Source organism: Anser anser (genome assembly GCF_964211835.1).
Source record: "Anser anser genome assembly, chromosome: 2".
NCBI classification, from domain to species: Eukaryota; Metazoa; Chordata; class Aves; order Anseriformes; family Anatidae; genus Anser; species Anser anser.
In genome coordinates, this window is record NC_139721.1 from 52592361 (window position 1) to 52613086 (window position 20726).

Consider the following 20726-nt stretch of genomic DNA (forward strand, 5'->3'; position numbering starts at 1 on the left):
GGAAGAATGGTATGAGGCTTAGAAAAATATGATGAGTGGAAAAAGGTTTAAGGAGCTGAATTTGCTTACTCTGAGAAAGTGAACAGAGAGAGGGGAACTGATAAGAACCTTGCAATACACACAAGCTTCTTACAGATGGAAAATGATCAAGCATTTGCTGACAGCAGAGCAAGAACTTGATTGGCATCGAGTGGGATTTAGTGTAGATGGCATACCAACTACAGCAAAAGTCAAGAAGAGGCTGTCTATAGCTGTGTGCAGTCACCACTGGAAACTTACGCACAGATAAAGAGCAGCATCAAAATTCTCTGTTTCCCACTTTATAAAGCATAAGCATTTACATTTTGTTGATTTTGCTACTCCTTCCAGCTGGAGTGACATCTCCAAATTCACAAGATGCATGTATTTGTTTCCACTTCAGAGCACTGGATGAACGGGATAGCAACTTTATTTCCTGTTTACCTTTCAGTTCTATGAATTAGTGAAATTACTCAGCCTTGTTTTTGTTCTTTTGTTCTTCACAGCAATAAAACCCAGAACGGCTGCAAATTCTTATGCCTTTCCTGCACACAAGGTTTACAATGAGTATGACCAACACACACTTCCCTGAATACACCAGATTGCCTTTTGGGGTCTTATCACCTAGAGCACCCCCCAGGCTACCCTAATTTCTGAACAGATAAGAAAAATCAGGCTACCATAAATATTTGTGCTGTTTTTCCCCATCCTGCTGATCCAAACAGTTTTCCTCACAGCCAGACAGGGACTTGCCAGAGGAAGAAGGAAACTGTACTCTGCCAAACACCCACCAAACTCTCTATACAGGTCTCCAGTTGCTGCTGCACCCTTCTCTGCACCCAGAGTCTGCTGAGAAACAGTGGGGAATTACAGGGTTCAGGGGGGAAGCAGATGTGTGAGGAGGAGGAGAAGGACTATAACAGAGACTAGAGCAGCATCCAACAGATGCTGATCATGATATAACTGCACATAAACAACCTCAACCTCGCCTCTCCCTCATTTCAGTTAAAAAAAAAATCCAAGCAAAAGAAAATAGAGCAAAGCTGCTTGTAGTGTTGTGATTACAACTGATTGATAAATACTCAACTAAAACAGCATGAAAGAACCCTCAATGGCATACCCTGATTTTCTGCAGAGAAGTGACTTTGATTACTTGGGTTACATTTACATGAGGTTTTGACCTTTCTGAATTGCTCTGGAGCCAAACATCCACATGCAGTCCCTTGTGCATCATTCACTATTTAAAACTTGCATTGAATGCTACAGAGCCTGAGCGTGCTTCAGGCATAGATCTTTAAAGTTCGCATTTTCTTATAGGAAGCAGAAAACAGAATCGATTTTGGATTAAAAAAATAAATAAAAAGAGCTGCAGAAGTTGCTGACACATGGCAGGTGTGGCAGATTATCACTCTACCCTCAGGCCAAAATGCTGTAGCACCTGTGCACAATATTTTCTGTTTCATACAGTACCTAACCAGGCTGTGCTCCCAATCTCACACGAAGACAGTAATCAGACAGGCAAGGTGCAGACCAGAGCATCAAGCCCTTCTCCTCCATGGGCTTCTTGCTCTGTCCCACCAGTCATCTCCAGCTCAGATAACGGAAAAGCCCATGAAGTAAAACAAACAAACAAACAAACAAAAAAGATAGAATATAAGCTTAAAATGCCAGCATGGCTTTTCTGATTTCCTGGGCATTTAGTAACCGGAATTCAGAGAAGAATTGAGTTGGTTTTGCTCTGTTTTATGCAGTGGCATTTGAGCAAACCCCACAGGGCTGCTCGCCCTTGAACTAAGCCCTCACCAGCCCACTACTTGCAAGAGTATTCACAGTATCATATTAGAAGATCACAAGATATCTTCACAGTATCATATTACAAACTGTTGTTTTTGCAGTATTTTCTGCAAATCTGCCAAGAACTAAGCTTTTTAATTTTTTTTATTTGTATTTATTTTGTTTATATCAGTTGTTTTTTCCTTGAGTCCCAGAGGAAGGGTGCAAGCCTGGCAGTTTGAGACACCTACTCCACGGCATCCCCTATTAGCACTGGGGAACTGCACGCTGCTTTCCAGGCATTTTTGTGAACACAGGATTACAATAACCAGGAAAACATTAAACTCAGGTAGGCACAAAGGGAAGGAAGAAGTTACAGGTAGTGAAAAAATAAAACAGATGAGCAAACCCTGAATCCACACTGGGCCCTACCTAAATAAAGGGTGCTCTGTGCAAGTGGAGCGGTCTGAGGCCTGGGGCCTAGAGCCCTCCGCCTTCGTTTGGCTCTGTTCTTCTCCAAATACCACACTAGTTTTACATCCCAGTTTTCAGCTTTCAGAGGCATTAAACAGATCCATTGCGGCCAGGCTATATTGCAAGGCATGATAGTGTGTTTAGCAGTAATAACTTTTGTTTTTCTGAAACGGATTATTCACTTTGTATTTTGATTTTAATCTCCTGGGTGTTCGCGTTGCTTTTTAACGTAAAACACACCCTGCGATATCAAGTGATAGACTTTCCAGTTGGGAGCACCACGTCAGGAAACCGCTGGCTCCCAAACAAATTAAATCCTTGTGAGTCTAAACAACCAAAGCCGTGGCATCAGACAGTCAGCTTTTTATACCGAAACTCTTTGGGGACCCCCACGCTCCCCAACGCTTTATTGCCTGCTGCAGACTACAAAACCACCGTTCATTTGGCACAGGCAGCGAGCCCGTGACACCAGGTTAACACTGTCGCTGCAAAAGCATGCTTCCAGCCCTAGCCAGACAGAAACATAACGGATGATCAAACTGGGAGAAATGCAAAAATGCATTTCATAGTGTCCCCTGACCCTCCCAAAAATCTCACGCGCAGATATCAGCAGTCTGCCCCGCTGCCTGTGCACTGTCAAAAAGACAGCTCTCCCCGTTCAGCTTCCCCAAATCACCAGCTGTTGAACAGTTTGTTGGATGCAAACCAAGCCCTACAGATGGTGCAGTGGGAGTGCAGACTTCTAGGAACGAGTCGGTCATCATGGAAATAAATGCACAGATGACAAGGATATTTACGGAGGATCCAGGCATCTGCAGCGCGGAGCAATCTAACGTAAAACCACTGAGTAAGCGAGATTCTCTCCCAGCTTTGGTTACGCTTCAGTTAAGTGTTTTGGGGCCATTTTAGTTGCACGTTTCCAAAACACAGGGAGCTCATGCATATGTTTTTCCATGCACAGTAGTTATGTCTTGAGGACCCTTTGCACGATGAACCCACAGCTAACTAAGAGCAAGCATACTGTATCCTCACAACAACCCAATAAAGCCAAAACCTTTCATCACGTGTGCAGCTGCTCTAAACCATGAGAAAGTGAAGACCAGCACCCAATACTGTCTGACAATGAAAACTGCTATCTTTAAAGGGGATTTAACTATTTTCAGTTATCAAACCCTCACATGCTGCATATACAGCTCCGATTACATCATGTAATCCTGACTCTGAAGATGGATGTCACCAAATCTGCAATTCCTCCTCAACATCTACAGTCATCTTGGACTTAGTCATGAAGAAGTGACAGCAGCTCTGAAAGGAAAGAAGGGGTTAGGCAATGAGGACAGTCAGGTGGTTTGCAGTGCCCCACTGCACAGCAGTCAGAAAAAATGGTGTAGGGAGAGAGAAAGGAGGGGACAAGAAAGAAATTGGCAGTGATGCAGCTTAGTCACAAGAATGAGAGGGAGAAATAATGGACAAACTTGGAATAGAAGGAAGAAGGAAAGCTCTTTACAGCTTTTAAATCATTGAGGATTCAAAAAAAAAAGTTATTGGAAGTAATTTTAAGTTACTCAGCAGGAGTTGAACTTTTTTTTTTTAATTGATTCTATGTCAAGCTGATTATTTGAAACCAGAAATGAAGGTAATTAAGTTAGATGTTGGTATTTCCTAACTCAGGAATACATGGCTATACAACCTAAATCATTTCCTTTCCCATTTCCTTTTTCTTATAGATAGCCCCGGTTAATGTTTGATTGCGTGCTTTGAAGGTTAAAAACCACTAACTTGGTAGCTCCTACCTACCTTAATTTAAGGAAGAATCCTACAATTAAGAAATAAAGTGAAAAACTTCAGTGTCTTTTCCGTGTGCTGAATTTCAAACTTGTCACTTGTATTAACCAGGAAAGTGCCCAAAACAGTGACATAGGTACATAACCTGTTAGTTTTTCTATCCTTCCCACTGACTTCATGCTGGAGCCAATGCAAGTATCCCTGGGCATGTGACAAAGGACTGCTGTGCATTATATCTACTGATTATTTTACACCAATCCATTTCTTTCAGCACCCTCCAGATCACAGCATGTGAAATTCGACTTATTTATATTCTGCACTACATGGAAGTAGGGATAAGGAAACTGTCTCAACCCTTACAGGAAGGATTTGCCCAAGAAGGCATTTGTAATTTTGATGTTTAACTTATCAAATAATTTTGGTATCTTAATGTACAATTCAGCCTTCTCAGGAGTTACTAAACATGCAGAAAATAGAAAGAATTACTCCCTACTTCATCATAAATTGTAGTTCAACAACCAAAAATGTATTCTAGTAGTTATGGTTGATGCTAGATAATGGACAGAGTTGAATTTCACCTCTCCTTCCCCTGTTTTGCAGCCTGTTTTCTGTGGGGACAGAAATCTCCATGCCAATATTCATATGGTTATTACATCTGAACTAAAAAATGAATGAAGTAATCCACCCACTCCCTAGATGTCATAAATGCCCTGGGGAAGTGGTGCCCTGCAGCTGGGGTCCGACTGACTCTGCTTTCCGCAGCATGCACTACATGCATGCTTCTCGCTACAGCTTGGGCCACACAAACCACCCTTACACTTACAAAATCATTTTTAACAAAGTCTGCAGAGAAGAAAAAGTAAATAATCCTTCTCCGAGCTCCAGAAAAGCATTAAATATTTCTACAGCAGCAGCCACCAAAATTTGGTGGGGGGTGGACGGATAGCCATACAAAGTAGGCAAAAACCACCAACAACAAAACAAGCACATCGTATATGTGCTGGATCAGGCTACTCATCGCTTTAAAGTGTCTTCACAGTCCCCTTCCAAACCCCTTCTCTAAACTCACTGTGGTATTTATTTATGCCACTTGCTACTGAAGTCCCACAATGACAAAGTTTCCATATTCCCCACAGGGAATTTATTACATTGACTCCTTCGCCTTACTGTTTAGGAAAATTTTCCCAAATGTCTGACCTAATTCTTCCTACTTGAAATGTAAGCACACTACTCCTTATCCTGATGACGGTGGATGTGTGAAATGGCTCTGCAGCTTGCAGACGGCTGCTGTTCTCCCCTTAGACTACTCTCTCCTCTGCCTCTTCTTGCAAACCCTATTTTTAGCCCTCTCTTAGACTCTCCTCCCCCTCCTCTATTCTCTTTCTGATCAGTCCACTGCTTTTCTGAGCAATAGTATCCAAACCCTACTTTCAGCTGAGGATCAACTGAACTTACTGGTGCTAAATAGATTGTAAAGAGTGCTTTGTGTCTTAAAACAATACTTCATGCCTCCCAGTATTAAAAAGTTCGCAATCTTCACAATATTGTGACACTACCAACTTAGTCTTAACCTGTGATTTATTTGTAATCCTACATTGTTTTCTACAAACTCTTGGCTAAAGATCTCCCAAGCGGAAAAAAAGCCATCTTAACTACATTATATTCAATAAAAAGTAAGCAAAAAAATTCTACTGGGTAGATATTTTTAAACGTAAAATGGAAAAAATCAAATAATGGAGTTCCTTCTTTTGAGCCCAGTATCATTCAAACAAGTAAAGTATTTGTTGATGTACAAGATCTAGTTTCAGTGACAGACTGCACATGATTTATGTTAGAACAACTGTGGCTCCCGGTATCTGAAGTACATTCAAGTCATGATACTCTTTTGTTTATTAAAGTATAAGGGAATACCAACAGGAAATACTTCCAGTTTCACTTATAGCTTCCGTCCATTGCTGAAACAAGCACTCAAGAAATACCCACCTTGGTACTGGGCAGGTGTTAGAGTCATTAACAATTGTTCGGGTGGGCTGACACCTCAGCACATTTTCACAAGAGTTGATGGCATCTTTAAAAAAAAACACCTCAGGAACTCCAATTTCTCATCTGATTTCAAGAGCCACTGGGACATTAAGGTGACCCGAGTGGCAGTGTTGGCAATGCCATAACTTATCAATAAATTGGGAGCAAGCTCACATCTGCTAGCAAAGCAAAGAAAAGTCTATTCCATTTTATGGTCTCTAGCCGAGTCAAGCACATTAAAATATGTATTACTTCTGTCTACCTGTCACTTCTTGTAACATGCTTAGGTGAACCTATGGCTGGAAGCCAGAACTCAAACTGTTTCAACACAAGTAGGGCTTGTGGGGAAAAGTTATTTGCAATAGAAGTGTCAGCTCCCTTCCAATATGCTGGCAAATGCTTGGTTCAACTCTTATGAACCAAAAGTTAAATGGTGTTTAAAGACTGTGTTTTCACGTTAATCAGGGCATCTTGAAACGCTTGTGAAATGAACTCACCAATGAAAAACAGAAAACCAAAAGACTGATTGAGGGGGTTTCTTTTAACCTGTATTTCAAGAACAGCTTTGATGTTGATTTCTTATCTTTTGTGCAAGCTGCCCAAGCATTTCAAGCAGGTGAAGCATAGATGTCCCTGCAAATGGAGCAACTGCATCATTCTGATTGCATCCTTCCAGTGCAAGAGCGAAGAAGTATTTTGGGAACAATGCAATGGATGCAACTTCATAACACTCAGAGGGAAAAGTGGAGAGGAATTCAAGAGGACATGTACGAGGTCCAAACATCTTGCAGGAGCACAGCCAGGCAGTTACAGACCGTACGGCCCCCTGCAGAGACTGCAGCAGAGAGAGCCAAGAAGGAACAAAAACTGAACCTATGATACCACCAAGGAGAACATCTGCTCTTTCCATCACAGCAGACAATGTGCCATTGGGTCAAAGAGACCAAGGAACTGGATGATAGGCAACTATAAGATACCACTTCATGGAAGTAGCAAACCAGTTGCTAGACAATGGCTGGCATTGAGGCGGCTGAAAACTTAACAGAAAAGATAGTTCCAGCTGGCTTAAGTAGATACAAGTGTGGGCTTGGATATGCAGGAGTTCTTAAGAAGAAAAGCAGCTTGCAAGATTTCAGGGTGGGGTTCTGAGATTTTTGTCTAATCCATTAGTACTAAACAAGACCAGAAACACGGCAGGGGCCTTTGTGCCCTGAACGGCATCTAAGTCTCAGAATTACAGCTGTAATTAATGGGTTTTCCAAGCTGAGGGGAAGAAAAATCAACTGGAAAAAAAAATTAGCAGCCTGCACACTAAGCAAGTTAAGGATTTCTTGTCTTCCTCACGCACACCCACATGCAAGCATAAAAGAAAGGGCAAAACTCCCAAAACACACACCCAAGGCACTTCCCCATTTTACCCTATTTGTAATCTTTTATGGTCCCATAAAAGCATGCTGTGTCCAGAAAGATGAGAGTTCTTTTTATTTCCTATTATTTCATCTGCAATTCAGTGCGTTGCTTGACCTATGCTAACATAACTGTAAGTAAAACAGGTTGAAATATATAAGTCCACCATCCCCAAAATGAACTGCATTTTATTAGCATTTTTTTTTTCTCTCTCTCTGCTCACACTTCTGAGGACAGGAAACGCCTGCTGTGAATTCTTGTCCAGCATTTCTATCCATTGCCAGCGAGCTCCCCGAGGAACACAAGCTCTTCAAGAAAGAGAGGTGTAAATACCTTTGTCCTTTCCCGTCGAATGGAAAGCAGTGGCATTGGCCACAGCGCCAGCAGTCCCCCAGCACCACAATACTGACCCAGCTTGGGATGCTGGCCGGAGCCTTCTGTCCCCGCTCACGTGAACGCATGCAGAGCTCAGTGAGGACAGAAACTCAGATCAGGCGGACACTGAGCCACCTAACTGCACCAGCAAACAGAGCTGGAGCTGAAATCGGCAAGCACGCAAAAGCTGCAAATGTTTGGTATTAATATCACACAGCTCTTTTTCAAGAAGCCAGCTGTACTATCTTATATACGGCAGCCATACATTAATTTTTATCAGTCATAGCAAATTATGTATGGGAAGGCTGAGTTACTGCCTTTTAGTAACTATGGTGTCACAACATTCATAAGCCTCATGTGGGACACTTGTATCTTATTAAACTAGACACACATTTTTGTGCTCTACAAGTTTTGATTGTCAAAGAAGATCATGTACAACTATAAAATTATTACATGTGTTATAAATAACATCAAATATTCAAATTAGCTTGACTTTATAGGGAAAGCTATTCCTTATTTTATTCCGTTAGTGCTCAGGACAGTATGCCATTAGGCCACAGCAGTCTGTGAGGTGAAGCAGATCTATTACTGCAGCTGAGTAAAAGGCAGCCTTAAAATTCACATCCAATAGGGATAAATCCAAACTTCTCCATATATGCTATTACTCTTCTACGTAAAAATAGAAAATCCACTGAAATGTCACTATGACATGTCTGTTTAAAGCATCCTCCAAAAACATATCTGTATTTTTCCTTGTAGTGTTTTTTATTTTTTTTTATTTTTTTCCATAGGTGGTTGTTATCATTCTTTGTCCTCTCCAAGGATGGCCTCCGGTAACTGCAGTGTGTTAAAAAGCAGATTTCATAAGTCACGTATGCACCTAGCAAGCTTAAGTCTGGCACACATCCCTCCCAACTCCTCCTCATTCCAACAAAACATACATAGTGAAAAACCTGTATCACAGAAGAAGAAAAAAAGCTATTTTCAGACCACACCAAATGTACTTGAATGAAAAAACTCCAATCCTGAGAAAAAAATGACAGACAAGACTGATTCATTTTTAACACTGCATTTGCCATAACTGTCCTAGCAATTCGTAACATTACCGATCTCAGCACCATTGCCTGAGCTGCACAACAGGACTTACAGGTGTGCTAGGCAGATGCAGAAATATTTCCAGGTGAAAGGATCTGGACTATTCCTTCAAACTAGCGGTGCAGGTCTGCAACACCGGTCGCAGTACTCTTACAAACGGGGAACCCCACGCTCAGTGACGTGTTTTCCACCCTGTTTTAACTGCAGTGAGAGTGAGAAGCACATCTGAAGCACATCTCCAGGCACATCTGAAGCACATCTCCAGGCCCATCCCCTGTTCTCTGTTTCCCAAAGAGGAGTGGTCTCAGCAGGCACCACCTGCATGCTGGCTGAGACCAGAGTAAAGCCAGGGCAAAGCGCATGCCCCAAAACACACGCGGCTGGGGTGCCAGGTCCCCAGCACCTGATGTCTCATTGCACAGGTATCCTTCTTCTGGGCCTATGCACCTCGCCTGATGTGGACATGGCCCCTCACTCCTCATCCTCTCCACATTTATCCTTGGCCTCAGCGCAGGTGCTGTTTTCGAGCAGCGAACACGATGTCGCCCGTGCACAAGGCTCCTAAACAAACACGTGAATTTTCCCCCCCCATCTTTATGCATGTGAGCCATTAAAATGATTTCACACCAATCAGGCTCACGTGTCAAGGAACAAGTGACCTGGAGTTCCTGAGTGTTCAAAGCCCGTATATGCTTGGCTCTGCTCTTTATTTATGTTCTTTACGTCCGCTGCCTCTCTGAGGCCTACAGCAAACAGCTGTCAGTAACATTCACCCCTTCTGCTAACACTTTCCCTAATCCCTAACTGACTTTCCAGCCTATAATTAAACTTTCCAGCTGCCACACTCAGGGATGGCACTAATATGCATCATTTCATTCTAAGTAGTCCCTAAAAAGCTCTTTTTCCAATTTCTAAGACCACGGGCTAGGACCAAAGCCTCTTACACTTACAGGTTTTAGGCCCAAACCCTTCCATGTACTTACAAGTTGTCTCATCTTTTACCAAGGAAATTAAACAAGCAAGTAATTAAACTAATACCTTTTTATAGTGCCAATAGGTGGAGTGCAAAGGGCTTGAAGACTGATGGGTAAAAGCTACAAGTGCTCACATGTTTTGCATGGCAAATCCACTGCCAAGAACTGTGTATCCACCAGGACTTACACAGCTGCTCAATCCAAGCCCAGAGTTTACAATGAAAGAATTAGGATTTGGAAATATCTTTTGAACAAACACAGTGAAAAACCAAGCATCTTACTTTGGATTGCAACACTAAATTGGGGTTAGCAATTTGGTCTTGAAAATCTGTTTTTCACATTCATGTAAATGATTACCTTTCTACACAGAGATGGTTGGCAACTTTTTTGTTGGAAGCTGTTGCTGCAGTGTTCAAGAGGACACTATTTTATGAGAAAATTACTGGCTTCCCAGTTGAAAAAAAAAATGAGAGGACGTCTGAAGTGAACACTAGTTTTTTTTTTACAACATTGCATGGCCTCACTGGGACAATGAAGCAGCCTAATGCCCGGTATGCACGCACCACAGGCTTCAGTAGGATGATGATCCACAACCCCTGCAAATTTGCAACAAGAAGACCCCACTGAATATCCACAAACTCATGTTACGCTTAGCCCCAGTGGAAATACAGCTTGAGACACCTGCAGAGTCCAAAGCTCCCCCACCCTCAGTCTGAAGGCTGGACAACCACATGCAGCACCCTCGATCCCGCAAAGCAAAACAGCCCCCCCACCCCCACCCCCCCTGTCTCCAAATATTATCTGTTCCAGAGCAGGGCAACGTCTGCTTGGCTGCCACAGTGCTATCGCTGCAAACAGCAAGCAAGATCCATTCATAACACAACTGGCAAGTGTCCATCAGCAATCCCAATAACACACGGCCCCGAAGCAACCGTGTCGCCTGTTGCTGGAAACCCTGGAAGGCTGCAGGTCAGCCTCCCTCTTGTTTCCTCTTAACATGTTTGGGAGTCATGACGTGCCTTGGCCTTGCATTTTGCCTCACGTGGCTGAGATAATGCGAGCTCTTCAGATACAGCTTTTGTGGTTTTGAAGCTGCAGGCTGGTTCCACACAAGACAAAGGCTGCGCCCTTGCAGAAAGTTATCTGCCATTTAAACAAAGTGGAAACACAGGAAAGGAACGCACTCAGTTTAAATTTTATTCTGCTGCTCGAGGTTGCTGATTTTCTTCCCAACTTTCTGCTAAATGCCTTAAGGTTTTAATGTTGCAAAATATTTCAGTGACTGCTCAGCCTTTATCAACTACTGTTAAGACTATTTTGGGAGACTACCAGAAGATAAATCATTCTGGTTTCATCAAATCTAACAGCATCACTCTTCAGTGAAGAGATCACACCAGACAGGTGTAAAAATTCAAAGCTTGGACAGCTATGGCTTGTTCCTAGCGGCAAGGCAAGAAGGGTCAAAATTTCAAGTGGAAACAAACACACTTTCAGTTCTTTCTAAACCATAGGTGAAACTTTCCTCCCTCCTTATATTAAGCATGTTTTTAAAGGTGAATTTTGAAGAGCGCGGATGGCACGTTTAAGCTTCAAACACAAATGCTTTGAAAGGTTAGGAACACGCAAAAACAACATTTCACTGAAAACTGTTTGTCAGTTTTAATCACAGGATAACTCTACAAGAGGTGTGACTGCTGCAATTTAAATTTTCACCTGACAAACTGAATTATTAATCTTCATGGTGTCTACAACAAAGGATCAAGCGGCACAGACAGCCAGCTACCCACCAGAAGATCTACTACAGGGAAGCCTGGAGGTGGGGAAGGAGGAGCCGCAGCATCCCAGGGTGAAACAGTTCTCCTTGTAGGCGCTGTAGCAAGGAGGGCGCCAGGACCTTCATCCTCCATCGCTCACTCATAGCTTAGCAGAGGTTTTCCAAAGCACGGCAGGACCCTGAGCAAACGCACTGACAGAAAACACTGCGCTTTGCAAGGAAGGAGGCAGAAACACTGTTGAGGGCTTCATCTGCACCTTGAAGGGGCTTTGGCAGGAAGGACTTCTGGAGCTTTTCACCCACGCGTGAGTGGAGGCCTCACCTGCTATCAGTTATTCCTTCATTTTCCCATGGAACGCCGTACATATTTCCAAGTTCCCACTAACTTTTCAAGTAGCTGCCTTTTCCTTGCGATGAGGAGTGACATAACAGGCTGTGGGGCCATTCCAGTACCCACTGCCAGCAACGGCACATGCCAATTCTTCAGGAGTAACAGAAAAACTTGTCCTGCCTCACCGCTCCATTTCCTGAAGATACCATGCAGTTTGCAGAGCTGCTATCTTAAGTGACATTAAATATTGCACTTCAGTACTAATTTCATATCTCTGTAGTATTACTGATAAGTAATTTCCCTACCACATGTTTAACTAGAGCTCAGAAAGAAATAAAGTTCTAAAAATTCCCAGAGTAACTTAAAATGGGTTTTCCATATACTGTAATTTCAGAATACTAGGTTAGAGTAGATTTTACAAGGTCTTAAAACAAAGGCCAAACACCACTAGAAAGCAGGATTCCTCTCTCGAGAATCTCAAGATGTTGGGCTTAAACATGCCCTATCGAAGAGTGGCTTTTTCCCAGCCAACTTCTCAAACTGGTATGTTTTTAAGTAGGAAATAATCCTGTTTATCACTCCAACACTTATTCAGACTCTTGTTAATGTTTGTACTACCCCTTCTGAATTTCTGAACAGTTTCCTTCAGGCTCAGCAGCCAACATTTAATTAAGAAATATTTAACCACTAGTATTTTTTAAACAATGCCACATAAGCACAAATAATTGCTTATCATGTCTATGTTACAAAAATCAAAATACAGCCAGTGGAAACCAGATACAAAACAGGCAAATGCACTTGCATTCAACTGAACTAGTTTTGTTTAGAAAATTAACAGACAATGCATTTCCTTGGCTGAGTCCTTGATTTGTTTGCCAAGTTCCATCCTGCAGTGATTTTTCTTCTTTCAACAATATCACAGGCACAGAGGACACTACTAAGGAAGCAAACTTGTAATTCTGTGAGTTAGGAACACAGAGAGCCCTGGCGTGACCTAAAAGAATGTAGCAAAGCATTTTTAGTAAACTAAATGCATCTATTTTATCCCTTTATAACTGCTTGGAGGCCAGAGAACGGCGTATCTTCTTATGGTAATTTGTAACTTTATAATGTGCATACTGGCTCGTTACTGCATCATCTATTACACATCAACATTTTTTACTTTGAAAAAAGAGGAGAACAAGATTTCTTACAAGTCTGCAGAGGTACTAAACATTTGTATCGATTTCCACAAACTGGTCAGAAGGAGGAAGCATAACTACACTGACTGCATTCTTCAGAACAACATCTGAGGATCAGAAGGTCACAGGGGACATCTTTCATACCAGCTACCTTGCTATTAGATAGAAGAAACACCAGCAAGAGTTAGAAAGCATTGCTTTAGACCACGGAAAATGCAAGACGCAGGCAAACAGCAAAATAAAGAGCAATAACCAAACTGCTAGTGTGGTGAGGGGATTCAGAACAACAAAGGGCTATGGAAAATGCAATAATTGTGTCTGCCCAGGGGATAAGCAAAAACAAAAGTGAACCTTGAGAGGGAGCAAGTACAAAACAAGGCAGAGAGTTTGCTTTGATACAGGCACTCCTGTTGCAGAAGCTGCTGGTATTGCTTTGGTCAGTGCAATGCAGAAACTATACTGCTTCGGTTCCAGGGTTAACCCCAAAACCAAGCCATTTGCCATATACTGGAAAGAGACATTTTATGTCTTTTCCAATAGCAAAGCAGCAGGAAGATGGTAAAAATTGAAAGAGAAGGAACTTTTTTTTTTATTCTTCACTTCAGCATCCTTAATTCAATCACTGTCCCCTCAGGCTGAGAAAAGGAGTGGCTTTACTGCTCTGCACTACCGTGTTAGTAGAGAAGCTGCAAAATACAATATTTATATTTTATGTATTATATGAGTCTAAGAAAAATAGTTATGGGTTCGCACATTGAAGAACAAGTCAAGAAATATGTGTCACAGCAGTAGCAAATGAGGATAAAATACTTTTGAACTTTAAACATTGTGAAATTCTGGGTATTTTGGTTTGGTTTTGCAAGAATTCTGGCCAGTGGATACTGAGCAGAAATAATGACCTAGACACCAACATTCAAGAGAAAGGCAGGATTTTCAAAGAAAATTGGTGATAATAGTATTTTACCATAGCAATAATCAATTGTGTGGCACATTTAATTACATACAAATGCAAGTAGGCACGCAGTTTATGAGGACAGAAGGTCGAATATAGTTGAATACATTCATGGAGGAGCTGGGCGCTGCCTTTTCTCCCGTCCTTGGCCAGCCAGTGTGGGGGGCAGCATTGTCTGCTGGCTCTTCTTCGCTAACCCATTATGGGCAGAAAGGGATTCCCAGGACTGCAATAAACTGAAACAAATCAACTATTCTCTAGTTCTCCAGGGTGTCAGTAAAGAGGGTGGCATGGTAAGTGTATTTTCTTGGTGGGGGGGCACTATCTTTTTTACTGTAACTTTTTCCAGATGTCTACTCTAAAACATTCATACATTATTTTTCTTACACATGCTTGTATAGTCTCTATACATACATATACAATCTACCTACACTACTAGTGGCACTGAGTGCAGGACAAAACCAGGGTACTAACACAGAGCAGAGCCCATCTGCTACCTGCGTGTGCAGCAGTGGAGAACTGCTGCTGCTTCGCATGCTACCGCGGCAAGTAAGTGATCAAACGCCGACAGAGTGCTGGCACAGAATTAAAGGACTCTCCTAATTGCCGTGCCTCAAATTCCATCTCTAAGCCTGCTAGAAGAAAGCCTGCAAAACTCTTTAATAAATCATAAAAATCAGAGATGGAAATTAGGTCATTTTGCCCGTGTCTCCTACGCGCGCCGTGAGTTTGTTCCCCACGTTTTGCTGCTGAGTGCTCTGTCTCAGCAACTTCTGAATGATTCAAGTGGTGAGGCTTCTCCTGATTCCCCAGGCAGACTGTGACATAGCCCAGCACATCTCGGTGGCACTACAGTATGCTTCCCACCCACCACCCTCATCCTCTCCACCCCGTTTTGCCTCTGTCCAATTTCAATCTATTCCTATTCCTATCTCCCTCTGACTCCTCCAAAATCTGATTGTAGTGTTACCTCAACTACCATCCAGCAAAAATTGTTGCTCAGGAAACGTTCTTCTGCCTCTCCTGTAATCCCACTGTAGTGTGCTGCTATTTTTAGGAGAAAAAGGAGGTGGTAAGGGAATGAAAAGCTGCCAGCTCCAGCTGTACAAGAATAATGCTCCAGTACATGGAAACTACATTATAGTGTTTTCCTTTAAGCACATATAATTAACCAAAACTTTCAGTATTCTGGAATGATCCACCGGAGAGAAAAAACGGAAAATGAAAGTTCCAACATAAAAATCAGCAATTTCATTTCATCTTTAATCCCTGCAGTCGGGCCTGCCATTCTGTATTTGTTTTTCCCCAAGATTTTACACCGGTAATTGCCTAGAGAGATAAATGGTTAAACCAGCAAAGTACCAGAAAAGCAAAATGACAAATTTAGTTACCTGTTACAGAAAACTACTCAACAGAAGGCAACTCTGTCCAGTGCCAGCCTCTGAAGTGGGACTGAAACCTCTGTTTTACTCCTTGCTGGGGCACAGGGTGACGTGCTGGGTCATCCTGCACTCCTCCCAGCCGTCCCTGCACCCCTCCAGCCAACACAGATGCCAAATTCCCCTTAACTTGTGCAGCTCCTTAACTTGTGCAGTGCCTCGGCTACCAAGACCATCTAGAAAAACTGAAAAGACTTTTTTTTTTTTTTAGAACACATTTTTCTCTTTTTCAAACCAAACCTCAGATTTACTGATACCGCAAAGTTAAGCATCACCTATGAGGAATAAACCAGAGATACTGGGTTTCTTGGTGCACACACTTCCCACATGGCAATGTTTGGGTGTGCACAGATGCATACGTTCGGGTACCCACCCACATGCAGCTGTGGGGTGCCTGCAGCAATCCCATAGCACTGGGGAGCGGAGGGACGGAGCGCTGCACGCCCAAAGCCCTGCTCTGCAACAGCTGTAATTCAATTGAAAGAAAACAGTGATGAATTCAGCAGACGTGGTGAAGTAATCATCTCCAGGGTCCTCAGAGAGATTACAGCTTCCTGACCTAAGCTACAGTTTGTAGGGTCGGATCTTGATGTTTCTGTCTAACCCGGATCAAGCCTTGCTTCATGGGCAGGCTTACCAATTTCCGTGGGAAGGCTCGCAGACAAAGATGCCACCCGACGCGAGTCGGGGTGCAAGAACAGGTCTTTCAGCTAGCATAAACATATGTTTCCTAGGTCTGGTAGAGCATTTTTTTTTTCACAGCCTGCTTGCATTTGCTGGCTTATTAAACGAGATTTTATTTGCAGCCAGTATGTCCTAGGAAACCAGGAGGCATTACACATAATTGCCCTCATGCTCACGTGGAGTAAACAAGGAGATTTTCACCAGGGACTCCTGCTCCACTGCCATCAGCAATGCCCTGGGGACCCAACTGGTGAGCCTAGTGAAGGGGCACCCCAGTGGTGACCACAGCCATAGGAAGGGGACACATGAAGGTGGGGAGAGGGCAGCTGGGGAGCCAGGCAAAGCCACTGCTCTGCTACGGGCCTGGAGGCGTGTATTTCCCCTCCTCTCCCCCACCACATGGCTTGTCCTCCAACAACACAGCTCCGAATAAGAGCCTGCAAGGCATCCATGCCCACGTCAAAAAAACTCGCCCTTCACTGCCCACAGCCCAGCCAGTACTGCTGGGATCAAAACCCAGCCCCTGCTTTAGGGGACGGGCTGCAGTAAAAGCCAAGTGATGGACGGACGCACGCTGTGCCTTGGTAGCTGGGTTTTTAACTTGCAACAGCAACCATTGTCCATTGTCTCTAACCCATTAAGGCAGTGCAATGACTTATCACTTCCACTACGTTGTCAGTAAGCACACATTTCATACCAATACATGCGTGCGTGCATGTAGCCAGCACTGCATCTCGCTAACACTCCCCTCCCTTTCCCCCAAATTTTCTTTATATCCACAGATGCTTTCAATTTATTCCACCCCTTGCCCCCCACACACACGTTCCCAGTCCCTGGCTTCCACATTCTTCTCTAACCCTCCAAGCTAAAGGCTTTCCTCAGCGGGATCAAACATCTGGTGGGTGATCCTCACACGCACTTCAGTACTGCTTTTGTTTCTCGGCTCGCGAACAGATCACTTTTGATAGGTAGCAAAGCCACTGAAAGGGATTCTCTGTCTGCGGCACACAAAGTACTTCCAAGGTCTATAAAGGAAAGGGTAAAACTGGAAGGGGTCCATATAAAAAGGGTTTTTCCTCCTTTTTATTTTTTTTTTTTTATTTTTACGTGCTTTTAAAACTTTCATTTACGTATTGCCTTTTCATATACTATGTCCTGTAGAATGCAAATAGATTTGTAAGTGATTTAGAAAATTAATATAACTGCTTTTTAGGTTTTATCCGTTTTATTTAAAAATGAGCAGCTCTGCTGATATAGCCAAATAAAGGCCAAATAAAAAGTAAAGATTGCATTTTGCTCCAGAGACAAAAAGCTGACAATTTCTCAAAATCGCATGACATCACTTATTCAGGAAAGGAGCAGGAAATAGGGAGAAGGCTGTCTGTATGGCATATTGTCTCAGATTAACTCGGTTGTCCCAAATACTGACCCATTTCTCCATGAATATCTAGTTCTCAGCAATCCTCCTGAGTTTCCTCTGCACTGATGCTTACAGTGACGACTACCGATAATGGCAGGCGCAGGAGCAAAGGGCCTATAGGACTCTTGTACTGAAGCCAAGACAAGTGGTTATGCTCCTCTTCTCCACTGCTGGTGCTGTTCCTTTCACTGACTGGAGATCTTCCCAGAGAAACCAAGCATTTCTCTTTGGGTGTTTCCAGCCAGCTAATGCGAGAGTAAGGGCTATGCATCTGCATCCACATTTAGACCTGGACCACTACCCCATCATTAGAAATGGCGAATGCTGGTGATTAAAAATTAAGAGAAGGATGCTGTAAAACTAAGATAATCCCCTATCTTTTCAGTATTTCTCCTCTTTTAAAAATTTCCTTTATGGTACTGATTCAAACTGCTTAGTGATATTTCCTTAAGTCTAGTTCTGGGTAACACCACTTTACATACTCTAACTTTTGTACCAAATAAAAACAATCCATCGTGATCCTTCGGAAAAATATAAAATAAAATAAAAATGTTTTCATCTTAATCTTCAGCTTATTTGACAGCAATCATATTTCTCAGTTATACACACACATTTGTTTTCACTTCATAAGAAAGAAATTATGTCTGAACAAAACACTTTGACAATTCAAACCCTTCAATCATACTTCCAGTTAAAAATGCGACAAGTCAGATGCTAAAACACAATATTCTAGGGCCATACTGCATGCACTGAGAAAAGCACAGCTCCTGCAGATTCATGAAAGAGCCTTCCCTGCGTGGACCGACCCTTTGTTTTCAAAGGCCAGCACACAGTGAACGCGCATTGAACGTACACAGATTCACGCTGCGGGATGTATTTCAATGTGAAAAACAGTTATAAATGCTTTCATGTTGATAACGCTAAAGCTTGGTAGATAAAGACGACGCTTCATCTCATGAGAAACAAGTATTCTTTTATAACCACTTATAAATGGTTTGATGTCTTCTCTGAGACAACAGACAGCCCTTTACTGGTACATGGGATTTCCATGAAACGAGCCTGAATGTCACCCGCTGTGAATAACACATTTAACACATTTCAAGAAGTTTCTGTTAACTCCGGATCATGCCTGAAATACACAGAAGTGACATTTTACATATGTAAAAAAGCCGCCATGCATTGCCCCCAAGGAATTCACAACCAACGCACCAGACAACAAATCTAACAAAAACATAGGTAAGAGCATGCCGTCGTGGGTCAAGCCTACCATCAGACCTTGTATTATCTATAAAAAAAAATATAAAATAAATTTAAAAAAAAATCTCAGCCTTCAGATAAAAACCCGTGAGCAGTAACTTTCTCATCAAAGGTTTCCCCTTCAGATAAAAAAAAAGACCTCACCCTGTTTCAATGCAAGATTTACGTAAGTCGGAGGTTCACCTTCACTCGCTCCTTCTCGGAAGAGAGAAGAAAACCCAAACTAAGATCATCCCTCTCCCGCTTCGCCGCGGTTCCCCCGAAGCCAGGCACAGCCCCGCCCTGCCCAGGATGCTGGGGAGGGGTGCCCCACCCTGCTGCCCCCCACCTCCTCCTCTTCTTCTCCTCCTCCTCCCAAAGGCTGAACCTGCCCACCGCAGAGGCCGGCTCCCATCGGCCGAGCTCCTGCCACGCATCCGACGAGCTCCCCGTCACGCGGAGCAGCCCCCGGGGAGAAAAAAGGCCACGGGCCGCCTCGCCGACGGAGGGACGGGAGGGATGCGGCTGCGCGCAGTTAGCCCGGGGAGAGGCGCGGGCCGTGCCGGCCCGATGAAATAAAGGCAATGTATTTTTAATGCACGCCGCTTCACTGCGCCTGGTTCTTTGCTGCTGCAGCGAGCGGGGCTGTGGCGTGCCGTGGGCTCCGCTCCTGCTCGGCCAGTGCTGCCAATAAACTTCCTACAGCTCCTACCCCAACGCGGGGGTCTTGAGCTGTCTTCTCCCCGTGCTGCCACGCAGGTCTCGTCCCAGCAGCAGAGCTGAAAGTTTCCAGCCCAAGGAGAGCAGCACGGCAGCATTCACCTCCCTGTGTACCACAGGAGTACACATACAGGTGCAGCGAGACCGGTGAATTCAATCACAGCGCTGATGCGGCAGGACGAGCTTGAGCTTTCATAGAACCACAGATACCCAAGCTGGAAGGGACCCACGAGGATCATCGAGCCCAACTCCTGGGTCCCCAAAGGACCACCCTAAAAATCAGACCACGTGTCTTTCCATCCTCTGCTCCACGGAGGAGCTATTCTCTGTAGTTTTGGAGGAGAAGTATAGACTTGATTAAATTTGATGAATGTTTACTGGTCAAAAGCATATTTTGCTTAGTTGCTCATTTTCTATGAGATTGATACTTTTTAGATATATACGAATCTTTTTGCTTTCTGTTGACAAAGAAAACACTGACGTTATTAAAAGTAAAATGAAAGGGCGAGAGTTCAGCTTGCCACACTGTAAAGAGACAGACGCACGTGGGACACACCTAACCTAGAGATTTTCTTTGGCAAGCGCAACCTCTGACTTGCAATTATTTTGACTGAAAAGACTTCCAATGAAGCAGGTACTTTTCCTTCTATTTCCAACCGACGTGCACGTCGAGCTCAGGAAATACTTTCTGCCTCAAACACAAGCACAGGCTGCAAAACGGCGTTCAGAGCTTTAAGCAGGACGCCCTCCACTTCCAATAAAAAAAATAAATAAATCAGGAAACTGCAAAGCCACATCGGACGCACTTTGCTACTTGCAGCGGTGACAGGGGTGCGAGTTTTCAGGCTCCCTGCATCTGACAAAGTTTCAGCTCTTTGAGGGAAGAATAAAGAGCTACGGAGCCCCCCGCATCTGCAGGCTGGGCCTCCCAGGGGATGCCCTCGGGTTTTTATTTTTATTTTTCCACCTCCCCCCCGCCACCGCCACTTCCACACCACACCTGGGAGTGACAGGCAGCCCCCCACGCGTGATTTCTCCGCGGGGCGGCCCCAGCCCGGCGTTTGGG

At 43.6% G+C, this 20726-nt stretch overlaps 1 protein-coding gene across 40 annotated transcripts in view; it reads right to left on the minus strand.

Moving 5' to 3' along the window:
• The window catches only part of EPB41L3 (erythrocyte membrane protein band 4.1 like 3), a 139124-nt gene that overhangs the window by 72201 nt on the left and 46197 nt on the right, over positions 1–20726 (minus strand). Inside the window, exon 1 of one of the 40 annotated variants that reach the window (XM_083824002.1) lies at positions 19106–19262. The exons of the other annotated variants lie outside the window; for them this stretch is intronic. The gene's annotated coding sequence lies outside the window, so the exon portion shown is untranslated. Of the gene's footprint in view, positions 1–19105; positions 19263–20726 lie in introns of those variants that run through there. 40 annotated transcript variants of the gene reach the window in all.